This window comes from Peromyscus californicus, unplaced genomic scaffold, assembly GCF_007827085.1.
Source record: "Peromyscus californicus insignis strain IS unplaced genomic scaffold, ASM782708v3 Scaffold_6__1_contigs__length_162567912, whole genome shotgun sequence".
Taxonomy (NCBI): Eukaryota; Metazoa; Chordata; class Mammalia; order Rodentia; family Cricetidae; genus Peromyscus; species Peromyscus californicus.
The window spans coordinates 155,703,496-155,718,513 of record NW_026294584.1 but is presented as its reverse complement, the minus strand read 5'-3'; the positions used below and the strand labels follow the sequence as shown (position 1 = coordinate 155,718,513).

At 41.4% G+C, this 15,018-nt stretch overlaps 1 long non-coding RNA gene across 1 annotated transcript in view; it reads right to left on the bottom strand.

Annotated features, from left to right (window-relative positions):
- LOC128099972 (uncharacterized) overlaps positions 1-14,585 on the bottom strand; it is a 75,446-nt gene extending 60,861 nt beyond the window's left edge. The window contains exon 1 of the long non-coding RNA XR_008214628.1: positions 14,010-14,585. This is a non-coding gene — a long non-coding RNA (uncharacterized LOC128099972). The remainder of the gene's footprint in view (positions 1-14,009) is intronic.
- Between the last annotated feature and the right edge of the window lie 433 nt (positions 14,586-15,018).

The following is a 15,018-nucleotide window of genomic DNA, read 5'->3' as shown; positions in this document are numbered from 1 at the left end:
ATTATCTCCTTCCATGGAACATAGTGTAGTAACCACCATCACAACCCAGAAGCACAAAATGATGAGCTTTGGCTTGGCCGCTGAATCAGGCGGGAAGCCTGCTGATGGTGCAGGGCTTTTTCATATGGTTAGCCTGAGCTTGGACAACTAGATGGAGTCATCCACGCTCTGTACAGATTCACCTTCCAGAAGACCAGCTCAAGTATGTCGTCATAGCAGTAACAGCCTTATGGGGAAGAGCCCCCACACAAGAGCTCTTGAAGCCTGGGCTCTGAAGGGAAATGGTATTGATTGTCAAGATCAACAAGGACAGAGTAGCATCAAAGGTTAGAGAAGAGGCTCTGTTCCCTCTTAAAGAGGGTTTAACACTGCATATAGTGGTGATGGATAACAGATGTGTTCATCTGCTGAGAAAATACTAGACTGAATCCATCTATAGGTACTCACCCATATGGACCCATATCCTCTAAATGGAGCCTAAATATTAGAACCCCAGGCAACTGCTCCGTGTAGACCAGACATAAATCCAAGGATCCACAATTCTGTCATAGGCAGAGAAGGCTGAGATGGGAGGTGAACACAGATATCAGGGTCTAAGGCCAGGAGCTGAAGGAAGGAGCCACAAACATGAGACCAGGCAGAGTGAGCTGATAACCCAGGTGAGAGTCCAGAAACAGCTGGAATCAACCAACATCAGAGGGAAAGCCTCCAATAAAAGGGGCAGCCTAAGAGAGGACCTCAGCTGTAGTAAGGCAGATCAATTTTTGTTTGTTCATCTATGAATGACTGAATAATAGCTGATTGGGAATTAGAAGTTTATATTAACCAACTGAGCAGGGTACTGTATTATCATGAAGTTATGTGGTACAGAAGATTCACAGGTTCCTTTGTAGCTCAGGAGCTGAAACAGTGTCTGCCTTCTGATGCTCTAAATATTCAATAGGTTTATTCACTGACCAATTGGATGAATGAATGCCTGCCATAAGCTTCTGACTTAAAGCCAGGCTGCTCCATGCCTGGCATTGGGAGGCAATGGAGGAAAGTCTACTCCACATGGACAATTAATTCCGCAGAGCATTTGGATCATGAACTCATGAGACTTGAGTTTTTATAATCACTGACTTTATTGGTCTCACCTTCAATATCTGGGATTTCATATAATAGTCACTTAGTAATGTTTAAGGATTAAATTGCACTGTCAAAGGGCCAGAAACAATGTCAATTAATGTAAATGAATTGTACAGTTGAATCTGTACATTTGTTGGGCTCCACAGACATGACAAAGGATGACTACCTCTGCTGGAGGTGCCCCTGAGCAAAGGCCAGTGAGGGGCTGTGTCTGCAGTCCTGAGGGGTGATTAGCAGTCCACCCTTGATTAGCACTGGTGCAAACAGGAAGGCCACATCCACCTCCATGTCATCAGGTGCAGGACTCATGATGCCTCCTGTCTGGTTTCTCTGACGTCTTCCATGCAGAGATAGGAAGCCCTTACCCTGAGCTTTCCATCAGTGTTGTGGGAGTTTCGTGGGTTTGTGGTTTGTTTTTTCAGTGATTTTTTTTTTAACAGAATCAAGGGACAGGAGGGATTGCTCAGTGGTTAAGGGCACTGGCTACTCTTGCAGAGGACCTGGATTCAGTTCCCAACACCCACATGGCAGCTCATAACTATCCATAATTCCAGTTCTGGGTCAGTGATGCCATCTTCTGGCTTCTGTAGGCAGTGCACACAGACAAGCAGGCAGAAGTTCATACACATAGAAATAGATACTTTTAAGAAAACAGTCAAGGTACACACAGACAAGCAGGCAGAAGTTCATACACATAGAAATAAATAGATACTTTTAAGAAAACAGTCAAGGTTTCAAAAAATATAGATTTCAAACACAATGACAGTATTTCTAAACAAATGACCCTGGTGTTGGTCCAAACACCTGTGACTTTGTCTCCCTGTTCTCTGCCATCTCCAGAGTCATTGTTCTAGAGCAGGCTGGTCCCCTGGCACTGTGACAAGGAGAAAGGGGAACAGCAAACAGCCTGGAGTATTAAAAATGTCTCTCTCTAGAGGACCACTAGAAGGTAAGCCAATCCCAAGAGGTCACTGTTGTTCATCATGTGGTGTGGAAATGTCTGCAGCAGAAGCCTCCCCAAGGGGATGTTCTACTCTGCAGGGACTCTCAATAGGGAACCACAGCTGGCTCTTCCAGCCATTTCTCTTGGGTGTCATAAGACCTACATTTGATGCTGTTTTATTATTCATCTGTTGCTTGGTGTTTATTCTTTTACTTTAGCTGGGTACATACTTAGCAAACTCACTTGATGTTGAAAGTACAGATATCTATCATAGAAAATTCTCCATACAGAACAATATACAACATCTTAAACAAATCTCCAGAAGCTTTGATGTGTAGAAACATAATATGGGCTTTATATTCATTACCTAGTATTAAAATAATCAGTTCCTATGAGTTTAACTACTCATTTTTTCATTAGTTAAAGAAATCATTTTTATGCATTGTTTCTTGTAGCACGATAGTGTGTAAGCCTGGGTGGTTATATCTTACAGTCTCACACATAAGACATTCAGTAGCTCTTTACAACAACCTCACATTGCTAAATGACATTCTTGTAGATGTTACAAAAAAAATCGTTTTCCCATTCTCTTTGTACTTCGCTATTATTCAGCAGAGATCAAAAGCTTGAGTAGACTTCACTCCTAACATGTTTTCATAAGTAAAGTTCTATCAGAATGTCTGGCCTTTTCAAGACTGGACTGAAAACCTGTTGGAAATCTCATTCTTCCCATATTTGGTTAATCGTTCCCAGCTCACATCCCAAAGCATAAAAATCACACTAAATGGTAGAAAGTTAACAGAAATATAGTTATATATCTATGTGGATGTTTCTCAAACTTTTGATTCATGTTAGAAAATCTGAAAATTGCTTCATCAGATTTTCATAAAAAGCAAATAATTCTGTCAAAATCACAGCATTGTGATATAAATATGGGTATTGACAACTTGAGGGAGACTGTTTGAGCATCAATCTAATTAATGATCTCTCTTCTTGGCATGGTGATCATTTACTGTTAGATGCCCTAAGACAGGACCACTGGGAGGGTTGGACAGTAGAGAAAGCTAATAGTCAGACTATCAAATGCAGTGTGGATTTATAGAGATGCACCATCAAGCCTAACTGCACCTAACCACCCTCCCCCCCAACATGTGAACTATTCTGAGCTGCTGAGACACATGAACGAAGTCTAGTCTAATTATAGAGCTGACTTTGGACCTAACCAGACAGTGACAGAGATGCTGACAGAAAGATGAGAGAGTGTGCTGAGGAGTGGGAGAGAAACATATGGGCACATTAGATCCACAGATAAGAAAAGAGCCCTGTATGATGGTCTGCGCCTATGCACCTAGCACTTGGGAAACTGAGGCAGGAGAACTGCGATGAGTTCAAGGCCAATTTGGCTACATAAATGAGTTTCAGGACTGTCTCAAAAACAAATAAGTAAATTAATAGATAATAAATATAAGAAACCACAAAGCTGGACAAGCAAACGTTTACCCAAAATTAATAGCAGAAATAAGAGTGTCCGGTATCCTATTTTAATGGCGTACTAGTTAAGAATTCTTCAGAAAAATGGAAATAACAGATACAGATATGAGTACATGAGAAGGCATTGATTATAAGAACTAGCTCACGTGATTATTGAGGTTCAGGAGTCCCATGAGACACTGTCTCTAAGCTGGAGAACGAAAGAATCCAGAGGTACAATTCCAGTCAGAGTCTAAAGCCTGAGAACCAGGGGAGGTAATGGGGACCTCTGTTGTGACTTTCAGAGTCTAAGGCCTGAGAACCTGGAGTCCTGGTATCTGGGGGCAGGAGAACAAGAATGCCTCAGTTTGATGCTAGAAAGCAAGTACTCCTTTTGTCCTACCAGATGCTCAAGGGACTAAATGGTGCCTGCCATATTGGCAATAGTAGATCTTCTTTACTGAATCTATTGATTCCAGAATTAACCTCCTGGAAACAGTGTTCATCCACTATCTAAATATCCTTTAACCTAGCCACGCTGACACATCCATACCTATTAGAAACTGCTTAGTTCACTAAGTACTTATTAGTGTCTATCTTGCATCTAATGCTGTGCTCAGTGTCCCAGAGTCAAAAACAAATGCATCTAAGTCCTTGACTTCAGAATTTACAGTCTTAAGGGACAGAATTATTTACATAACAAAGGTTAACAGAATACAAACAATATCAGGATCATGGTGGTAAACAGATAAGCAGTGGACCATACTATCTAAGGAGAATAAAAGAGAGGGTCTCAAGAAGGCTTTGAAGGATGAACACGAGCTCAAGGGTGAAATGGGTAAGGACTTTCAGATGGATGAAGTGTCATGTATGGAGACACAGGGACAGAAACGGCAGGCCACTGGACTAACAAGAGTGCATGCCTTTCAAACAGAGAACCTGAGTTCAATCCCTAGGACTTACTAAGGAAAACACCAAACATGGCGGTGTGAGTTTGTAATCCCTGAGTTGGGAAGGTGGAGAGAGAGGGGGCCTTGTGTCTCACTGGATGGTCAGCCTTGCCTTCTTGTGCATGTGCACACCCATGCCTACACACCACACACACACACACACACACACACACACACACACACACACATACACACTTAAACACACATGCAAAAACAAAAAAATTATTTTAATCAAAAAAAAATACAAAGGTATTAATCCTGAAGCCAATGGGTCAGATTAAATTCCAGAAGTGAAGCCAAGGGAAGTCTGGGCGGCAAATGAATGAAGGCAGAAGCACAGACACTGGTAAGACCCTCCCACCCAGATCATGTCTCAGTCCCACCTCGGCGCAGGGATCACTGAGGCCAAGAGCTGCTTGCTTTCCACACAGCAGGAGGGCATTGCAGAGAAACTCCTTTCCACACCACGTCTTAGAAGCCCAACACACACTGTAAGTTTTGGGCCTGTCAGAGAAGAAGGAAAATGATTGTTTTATGCTCAACTGATAGGCCACTTAGAGGCACCATGGCATACAGTGTTACCTAACACTAAGTCAGCTACAAGTACTCACTAAATAAATGGAAAATTAATAATTATAATTGCCCTTAGATCCATGCCCTTGTTTCATGGTATTTACAAATCATTCTCACTAATTTATCACTTTTAATAGGAAACAGTTAACTTAAAATACTATAAAGTAATCAAACTGAGTTTATTTTAATTTTTTTTCTATAAATCAGACTTTTATTTGGTCGTGTTGCCCTTTACCCCAATTAGTCCAAATCAGTGGGCTTTTACGGTAATTGGGAGTTGTGCATACTTGCCATTTTCTCTGACCCTCTGAGAGCCTGAGATGACACTTGGAACGTTGCCAAGCACGGGCACCTTTAGTCTCTCCTCTACTCTTCCTGCACACAATAGAAGTTGCATTGTCAAGTTCAAACTGTCTCTGCAAGCTCCCCCTTGTCTTTGACACCTACATTCAAAGGCTTGCCCTTTCCTAAGACATGTTACCCAACAAATCCTTAATGAGAAATAGAGCAAATGTTTTCTAGTCCTCATCATTATTAATTTCAAACACAAGGCACAAAGCTAAAGACCTGCTCAGCCTCTCATGTATCTTGTTTAACCAACTAAAAAAACCCCTACCCAAACTGCTGCTTCTACCCTGCCTCCATACCACACCCAAGCCACCAGCTCTTACCTCTATGTTCTGCACTGATACAAAGGACCACTCCCAACATTTCCCATCTCTAAATTTAGCTGCTTAAACTTTCTCCACCTATGACTGCTTTTCTACTGAGAAATTTTATGTGACCCCAAATAAACAGGTATAAAAGCTAAGTATACAATCAAACATTTGCTGATAATAGAACATAAATAAATTTATCTTAATTAATTGGTTGCAAAATATATATGATTTACTATGTTAGTAAAAGTGAAAGCAAATTTGCATGCTAATGGGATGGGTGTCCTTGTTGGTCTAAACACAGTATAATTCAGAAGTACAGTAATTGGGACTATACTGGAGGATTAGGAACACTGACAGCTCTTCCAGGGGACTGGGGTTCGGTTCCCAGCACCCGCATGGCTGCTCACAACCATCTGTAGTGCAATTCCAGTTCCAGAGGACTCCATACCTTCTTCTGGCCTCCCCAGGTACTGCATGCATGTGGTTGACATGTATACAGGCAGTCAAAACACTCATAAACATAAAACAAAATAAAAAATCTTTTAAAAGTTGTTAAAGGTGTGGTAATTGGATAATGACATGGTGAGAAATAGTGGTAGAAAAATATTGAAAGTCTTTGTTTTCTCTAAGTAAACCATGTTTCTGTAAGAGCAGGAAACTGTGGACATGGTCAGAGCACCGCAATTCAGAACATGGCGTTGCGTTTGAGCTGCTGCGGGGTCCAGGGCATGTTCCTTGGCGATGTGTGGTGTGCTGGCAGGCACAGTGGGAAGTGTGTACCATATGCTGAGAACCAAGGCTACAGTGGAGTCCCACGATGCAACACGGGTGAGTTCTGTCAGAAACGCCTCAGACCCGTCACATGTTTGCTTTGGAATTGATTTTTCATCATTGCTCATTGAGAAACCTCCTTATTGTTGTCACCTTTCATGAGCTCCACACTGGGTCATAAAGCCCCACGTGGGCTCACAAACCATAATTTACAAATCCGTCTTGAATTCGGTGGGCTTTTTTTTTCTCTTAAAAGTAAACTCAGAGGTTTGATATTCTTTAGGAGCCCAAATACAAACACTTTATCATGGTCCAGATAGCCTTTTATCTTATGATTCCCAAATCCCTTTTCAGACATGTTCAGATCCGTTCTTCTGCATGTATTTACCCATGGACATTCCCCAATGTGAACACAGGGGAAACGAGGCATCTGCAGTGAGAAGCATGGACTTCAGGGTAATGTAGCCTGCATGTGAGGCCAACAGAGTCCACCTGCCTCCCTTCTCTGGCCCCTCCTTGCTGTGGGACATGGGCCCTCCATGTCTTCTGCATGCAGAAGGATATTTGAAAGGACATTATTGTGAGGTTTAAATGATGGCATTGTTGAGGTCCTCAGCACAATGCCCCTAGCACAGTTACCCATCTGTAAATACTGGTATAAATGCCATCTGTCCTATAATATTCCCTTCCATTCAGTCAATGTCTCTTCACAACATGATTGACACAGTCTCCTCTTCCTTTATGGCAGGGTGTTTACTTCTCTGATAAGAATCCAGTGAGCCAAGCATTTGGCACTGCCTACACACTCATTTTTTAAAGACCCTTCCACATATTCACATACTGCTTCATTTAAGGCTAGGAAGCTCCACCGGGAAGGAGTGACCAATATCACCATAAGAGTGAGTAGGAAGCTGAAGCCAAAGAGGCTAGGCAACTTGCCCAGGGTCACTCCAGAACCAGGGTTTGAAACCAGGAGAACTTCCTTGAAATATAGTTCATTCACCACTATAGAGCCCACTGGAAATCGGATTGAGCATGGAAACTCTCTCGACTCCCTTTCTCTCTCTCCTCTTCTGGCTTGCTCTCACTCTCTTGAGCTCTCTTTCATCTCCATGCTATTAATACAAACATATTTCCTGAAGATAAGATGGTTTTATCCACAAGCCACCAAAGACACTCTTAGAAATCAAGGTCTGAGCAGCTACTAAAACTGAAGACACACTGAAACCACCCATCTCCACCCCACCCATCCTCCTCTTGCAAGCTGTGTAGTCAACGACCCTGGTCCAAGGGAAGCATGAGCAAGGGAGCTCATTGCAGCAAATGTGGCCCAGCATCCCACCTGCTCTGCACAGGAAGCAATTGAAAGACACCTCTGCAGAATGAGAAATCACATTCAGAGGCATAGACAACACTCTGTGTGTATTCCAGCCTTATATATGTGAAATGCCTCCCATAGTATTTTAATTGCAATTGACATGCTAGTTCCAAAGAAAAATACTTTTGCTAGTAGAGAACTTACCAAGTTTTTTTAAAATCCTGGAGGAAGCACATGTCGCAGTTTATATTCAGAGACATGGCAATGAAGAAGTCACCTTTTTTTCATTCTCTGGTGTGAAACAGTATACTTATGACATGCTAAGTTTTTGCAAACTAGCACGGCTGTGCACTTGCATAGAGAGGCGCCGTTAGAAAGAAAAGCCCTGGACACACATTCCTGCATCTAGCTCGACTACCTGTTCACTTACATCTATAAAGTAGGTAAAAGTGAATTTGCTAAGGACTGCTTTGTACAGTTTAAATCACTCTGAACCTGAGCATTTTGGGTAAAATGTATATCTGTTATTAACATCGCTCAGTAAATGTCTAATTCAAGACACAATGGCTTTATACTGCCTGCACTCTGCCTGGGTCTGAGGTCATATCAGCAGCATGTGCTTGTGCAGAGCATTTTATGAACTATATGATGTGGGCAGGTCATTAATAAAAACTGAAAAAGCAAAAGAGGCCCATAATTAGCTCCTAAGGTAACTTTGAGTGTAACATTTTCACCTCAGACGCAACACCATTAAACCAAATGACTGCGGTGTACTCTCTAATGCAGCCTGAGCGGCATTCCACTGTAGTTAAACCTTGGCAAATGGAAAGACACTCAAACAGCCGTATGTTGTGATTCATGGAACCAAAGGGCAGAGACGAATCAATAGAGATAGTTATTGCACTAAAAAATGATAATGAACAACTACAACAATATCACCAAGGTTACCTTGAGAAGAGCCAAGGGGGGTTTTAAACCATCGCTAAAAACAGGGTCAGTGGGTCAGGCTTGAGTTGAAAGCTCATTAATTCTTTTTAGCTGATTTGGGAAAAACTAAAATAAAGCAAATAGGTAATCAGTGAGAGAAAATTATTTCTGAAGGTATAACATAAGGGTTTGGTCTTTTAATATTACAAGCAACCAGAGTTGACTACTCCACTGAAGACATGCTAGGTAGGGTTCAAGTCAGCCAGTATAAGGGTAAATCCTGAGGGAGAACAGAACCCAGGATATGATAGTTGGAATCCAAGTCTTACTGCTGGAGTGTAAAATGTCTTCCGTAGGCTCATGTATTTGAATACTTGTTTCCCCTCAGATGGCGCTGTCTTGAGAAGCTTGTATTAGGCGGCGCTTTGCTGGAAGAAGTAGGTCATTGGGGGTGGGCCATGATTGTTTATGAATCTATGCTGCTTCCTGTTCACTTTCTGCTTCCTTCTCCGTGGAGATGTGAGAAGGTGAGGGATCTCAGGGCACCTACCATGGAGCCACCTACCACCATGTCTCCTCTACTGTGATTGATTGTATCCCTTCAAACCATGAGCCAAATAAATCCTTCTTCATTTGGGTTGCTTTTCTTGTTATTTTGCCAGAGTAAATCAGTACATACTTTTTAAAATCTTGAAAAAAAATATTAGTCCAATGGCACAAGAATAAACATGTATGCTAGCCTCACTCTTTTCATATTTTAACTGTACTTGATAACTTATCTTTGAACAAATCTAATTTGTAGAGAAAATTATGTTCATTTTAACCCTCCAGTGGTTCTTTGAATAATATATTAACATAAAGAATGCAAGTTATAAATAATCACCCTCATTGTTCATTCAGACACAACATATTGATATAACCGCAAAATGCTGCTCTATACAAGAGTAAATATCCTTCATATATTTTCAATGATAAAAGTCTAGAATCACGCAGATGGATGATGCTTTTTAGATTATTTCATCCAATCATTTCTTTTATAATATTCTTTCCTCAACATATTTGTTAAGTGAAATAACAATTTACTTGCTTTTTTATTGACTCTTTCTAGCACTTCAAAAATATTATTTCAACATTGACAAATTCTGTACAATGGTCAAACAGCTAAGGAGTAAAAGAGTTTTATAAATGTTTTGAATCTAGATGATCATTCAAGCAAAGGCCACAGCCAATGTTACAGCTCATGCACAACAAGGCTTCTCATTACCACCATAGAAGCAGGCTTTACTTTGTGTCCCTGCATCCCTAGAGACACTTTCTGAATTATTGTCTTCAGTACAATCCAATTGGGAAGGGAAGTCCTTTCACTGGAGTTTCAATTTAACACAGAAGAAACAGTCATTTGGTTACAGCACAGGGAACTAAGGGCGGATTCATGCTAACCTTATCAGGGCATCCTGAGTTCACAGTTTGCTTAAGTTACTGAATTTCCCTCCAAAGTGAATACTGTTAGAAAATGGACTCTTCCATTCCCATTGTAGAGGATTTCAAGCTGAAATGACTTAACAGCAGTGATTCTCAGTAGTTGAGGAAGCCACGGACTCCTTTGACTATCTAATCAGAGCTGCAGACTCATTCTCCTAAGCAAACATGAGATACAAAGGTTTGAATGCTGGCTGTGTCAGGGACTGAGGACAACTCCAGTGAGGTCATGATGTCCCTTGCCCTAGGATGAGTAGGTATAATTTGAACTTTCTTTTCGAAGTCAAACCCCTGAAATTTGAAATGTGTGCTTTCTTTTCCACACAGTTTCCTTCATGCTACTTCATTTGCTAACATACAAATGATGACAGTGAGTGTTTTGGTCAAGGCTCAATGTATGAGAGCCAGTCATGTCCTAGAGGGATGGCCTTTATGCTTTCTCTTGCACTGGAAAACCATAATCTTGCTGAAACTTGGAAACATAAGAACAGGAGAAAAGTCGAATTTGGCAGATCCTGCTTCACACAAGGTCTTATCAGTTCTAAATTGTAAGTAGGTTACTTAAATATATTAGCCCTGCTAGATGGGAAGCAGTTTCAATAATTTTGCCAAACTCTTGTATTGGTCTGCATGCCACTATAAATAAACAAATGCTTCCTGAGTTTCTGACTTTCCTAAGCAGATGTTGCATATTTGTAAGTTCACATCCATATACAGCAAAGTTGAGTGTATCTTGCTATGACTTGCAAATCTGAGCATCTTCAAAGAAAGGGTATTCAAAGAGCACCCCACACCCACTTCTACTTGCTGTGGGATGTTCTGTATGGCAAATGTGTTGCTGATTAGTCAATAATTAAAACACTGATTGGCCATTGGCTAGGCAGGAAGTGTAGGCGGGACAAGGAGGAGAATAAAGCTGGGAAGTGGAAGGCTGAGTCAGAGAGACACTGCCAGCCGCCACGATGACAAACAGCATGTGAAGATGCCGGTAAGCCACGAGCCATGTGGCAAGGTATAGATTTATAGAAATGGATTAATTTAAGCTGTAAGAACAGTTAGCAAGAAACCTGCCATGGCCATACAGTTTGTAACCAATATAAGTCTCTGTGTTTGCTTGGTTGGGTCTGAGTGGCTGTGGGACTGGCAGGTGAGAGAGATTTGCCCTGACTGTGGGCCAGGCAGGAAAACTCAAGCTACATCTACTTGTTGGAATATTTGATGAGTAGAAGTGGAATCTACCCACTCTCTAGACTTCTCAACCCATGTTCTAACATTAAATTATCTCCTTCATGGAGGCATTTATTCTAATAACCAACCAACAGCTCTCTGTTGAGTGTACCTTGGCCAAATGTTATATTTCAATGTGTACAAATACATTCAAGCTAAACAGTTTCTGGTAATAAAGTATTAATAAAAATATTTTAAAGCATTCTTTATGGTCTGGAGAGATAGCTCAGCAGTTAAGAGCATGCATTGCTTTCACAGAGAGCCCAGTCAGGTTCCAAACAACCATGCCAGGCACCACAACCTGTAGTTTGACCTCAGGGGATTGGTCACCCTCTTCTGGCCTCCATGAGCATTGCATTCGTATGCACATACCCATGCACATATGCTGTGGATATCTCTCTGTATAAATAAAACACTGATTGGCCAGTAGCCAGACAGTAAGTATAGGCGGGAGACTAACAGAGAGGAGAATTGAGGGAACAGGAAGGCAGAGAGGGAGACACTACCTGTAGCCGCTGCCAGGACAAGGAAGATGTAAGGTACCAATAAGTCACAAGCCACGTGGCAAAGTATAGATTAATAGAAATGGGCTGAATATAAGAGTAAGAGCTAGACAATGATAGGCCTGAGCTAATGGCCAAACAGTTTAAATAATATAAGCATCTGTATGTTTATTTTATAAGTGGGCTAAGGGACTGCTGGGGCTTGGCGGAACCTGGAGAGAAAACTCTCCAGCTACACACATATACAAACTAAAAATAAAAACAAACATAAATCTTGGGACTGGAGAGATGGCTCAATGGTTAAGAGCACTGGCTACTCCTCCAGAGGACTCAGGTTCAATTCCAAGCACCCACATGACAGCTCAAAACCATCTATAACTCTAGTTCCAGGAGATCCAATGCCTTCTTTGGTCCTCTATGGGCACCAGGCACACACATGGTGCACAGATATTCATGCAGGCAAAACACCTTTATACATAAAAATAAATTAAATAAATAAATCTTTTAAAAACATCTTTGTATATAGTTCATTTTATCATGTATTAAAGATGAAACAAATTGCATACTGGTGAGACAGATGTGCTTGTGTAAACATAAGTCTTTTAAAGATAAACTAATTTGACGATTTATACTCTGAGGAATGACAAGAAGAAAACATTAAGTTTTCTGTAACAAAGCATTGTTTATGTAAGATCAGAAAACTTCCCAAGTACAGTAAGATCACTGAAACATTCATTGGCATTGCCTGAGGTGGAAGGCTGCACACTGCAGAATGTGTGAGGCCGGGGTGTGTGCAGAGCCAGGGCTGCAGTAAAGCTGCACAGTGCACCAAAGGTGAGCCCTGCCAGAAATACCTCAGATTCGTTACATGCTTCCAACTAGTTCTTATTCACTGTCCATTCAAAAACCGTTCACTGTTTCCAATACTTTTTATTTCTTATTTTATTAGACTGTGCAACACAAGGTCATTTTCTGCAAGTGTATAAAGTACCCTGAGCATATTTACACCTCATACCTCACTCCCTCTCCACCTCATATACCTCTCCTTTTCACATCACACCCACTCCCTTCCCTACCTCATATACCTCCTCTCTTCACCTCACACCTGTTTCCATCCCCACCTCATAGACCTCCCCTCCCCCGCTCCATCCACTTCCCATTTGTCCCCTTTGTTCTACTAGACGGTTTTGCTCCTTTCAAATCATCCCTGCATATATGATGTTAGATATTTACATAAAATCTAGGACCTGTAAATGAGAGAAAGCATGGGAGCTGTCCTTCTGAAATTGATGTAATTTGCTTAGCATTTAACTCTGGATGCATCAATTTTCCTGCAATTAACATAACTTAATTTTTCTTTATGGCTGAAAACATTCCATTGTATATATGCACTGCATTTTTTTTTGTCCATTCCTCAGTTGAACGGGCCCCTAGGTTAGTTCCATAGCTCAGCTATTGTGACCAGTGCTGTACTAAACATTGATATACAGGTATCTCTGTGATGTGTTCACTTGGAGGTCTCTGGGTAAATGCCTAGGTGTGATACAGCTGGTCACATGGTAGGTCTAGTTTTAGGCTTTGAAAGAGCCTTCATTCTAATTTGACTCATGACTGGTTCACATTCCCACCTATGGAGTACAAAGAGTTACAGGAGTCACAGTGAGTTACAGGACCCCTTATGGGGTGATGGCCCACAGTGTAGGAAGCAGCAGAGTAGTGGGGCATTAAAACAGGATGTGACAAGAGGATGACAATGGGTTGTAGAGGTGCCACAGGATTCAAGGGATGGCCTATGCACATGGAGTCCTGGTGAGCCAGGACTGTGTTTTGTTGAGAGGAACAAGCAATGCTTATCTAAGTCAATCAGCAGAGAAGAGTGGCCTCCCAGTGCATGCAAAGCTCATATCTCAGTGTTTCAAAACCTGAATAAACCACTGTGGTTGGAGAGAACAAGTACACATTTCTGACAGAGATTAGAAGCCCCCTACACATACACACACACACACAAAAAAAAAAAAAAAAAGTGAGGGTGCAGATTATGCTGGCCTGTTCGGTACTCACCTCACCGAGGAGTTTGAGTGTGAATGGTAGTCACTGAAGAGACTGCACACCATGGAGACTGCCCTGGTTAGCTGTATGCCTTTGATTCACTCACTTGGTCTTTTGGAAGTTTAGATTTTCTCACCAGAAAAAAAAGTTGAATCCAGCCTCATTTTGTTTTTAATTTTTGGTTTTTTTTTTGGTTCTGTTTTTGTTTTTTTGCAAATAATTCCATTGTTTTTGCCAATGACCAAAATGAATGGGAAGTTTAAGCGTTTTTGCTTGCAGTAGCCTAATGTCAGCACCCAGAGACGAGACGTTTGTGTGGCTTTTGAACTATATATTTAGCTTATCTCTAGGTAAAGTAAACTGTCACTTTGTGGTTTGGCCTTGGGCCTTTTGTTTCACGGGCACATGAGAAACAGTCTGGCTTCCAAAAAATCTCACCTAGCTCCTTCCAAATAATGATCAAAACGTGTTTGCAGACCCATTTATAATTTGCATAGGATATTTTCCTGTTGTAATTTGGAAAAGCAAAGAAAAAACTTCACAAATTATTGCTCAATCATTAACACAGCCAGGTAGCACTTGAGCCATTTATAGTCAATCAGTCAATTCACATCATCTAGTCAGTTACCTTGTGATTTTCCAATTTTGCAGTCATATCAGTTGGAGATGTAAGTAATTAATACATCTAAATTATCAGCAGTTGCAGGGTTGTAGTGAGTCCCGTGGAAGTTCTAATTCTGATTGACAGTCACAAAATTTAACTTTTCTTTCTGAGACTTGGTATTTCCACTGTTTTCCTGAAATTAAGAGGGCTGCTTATCAGTTTCATCCACGCCTTGAGCAGGGACAGGAAACCTGATGAAACGGTTATGAACATAGCCAGCCTTCCCTCCTGTATGCTCTCCCTTGACTGGAAAATAGCACCAGACAAATGCAGCCAGAAAAACTGCTAGGATTTGGAGCAGGAGAGCTCGGGGGAAGATCTGAAGGAAACAGCCGAAGAAAGGAGGGAGGAGGTGGA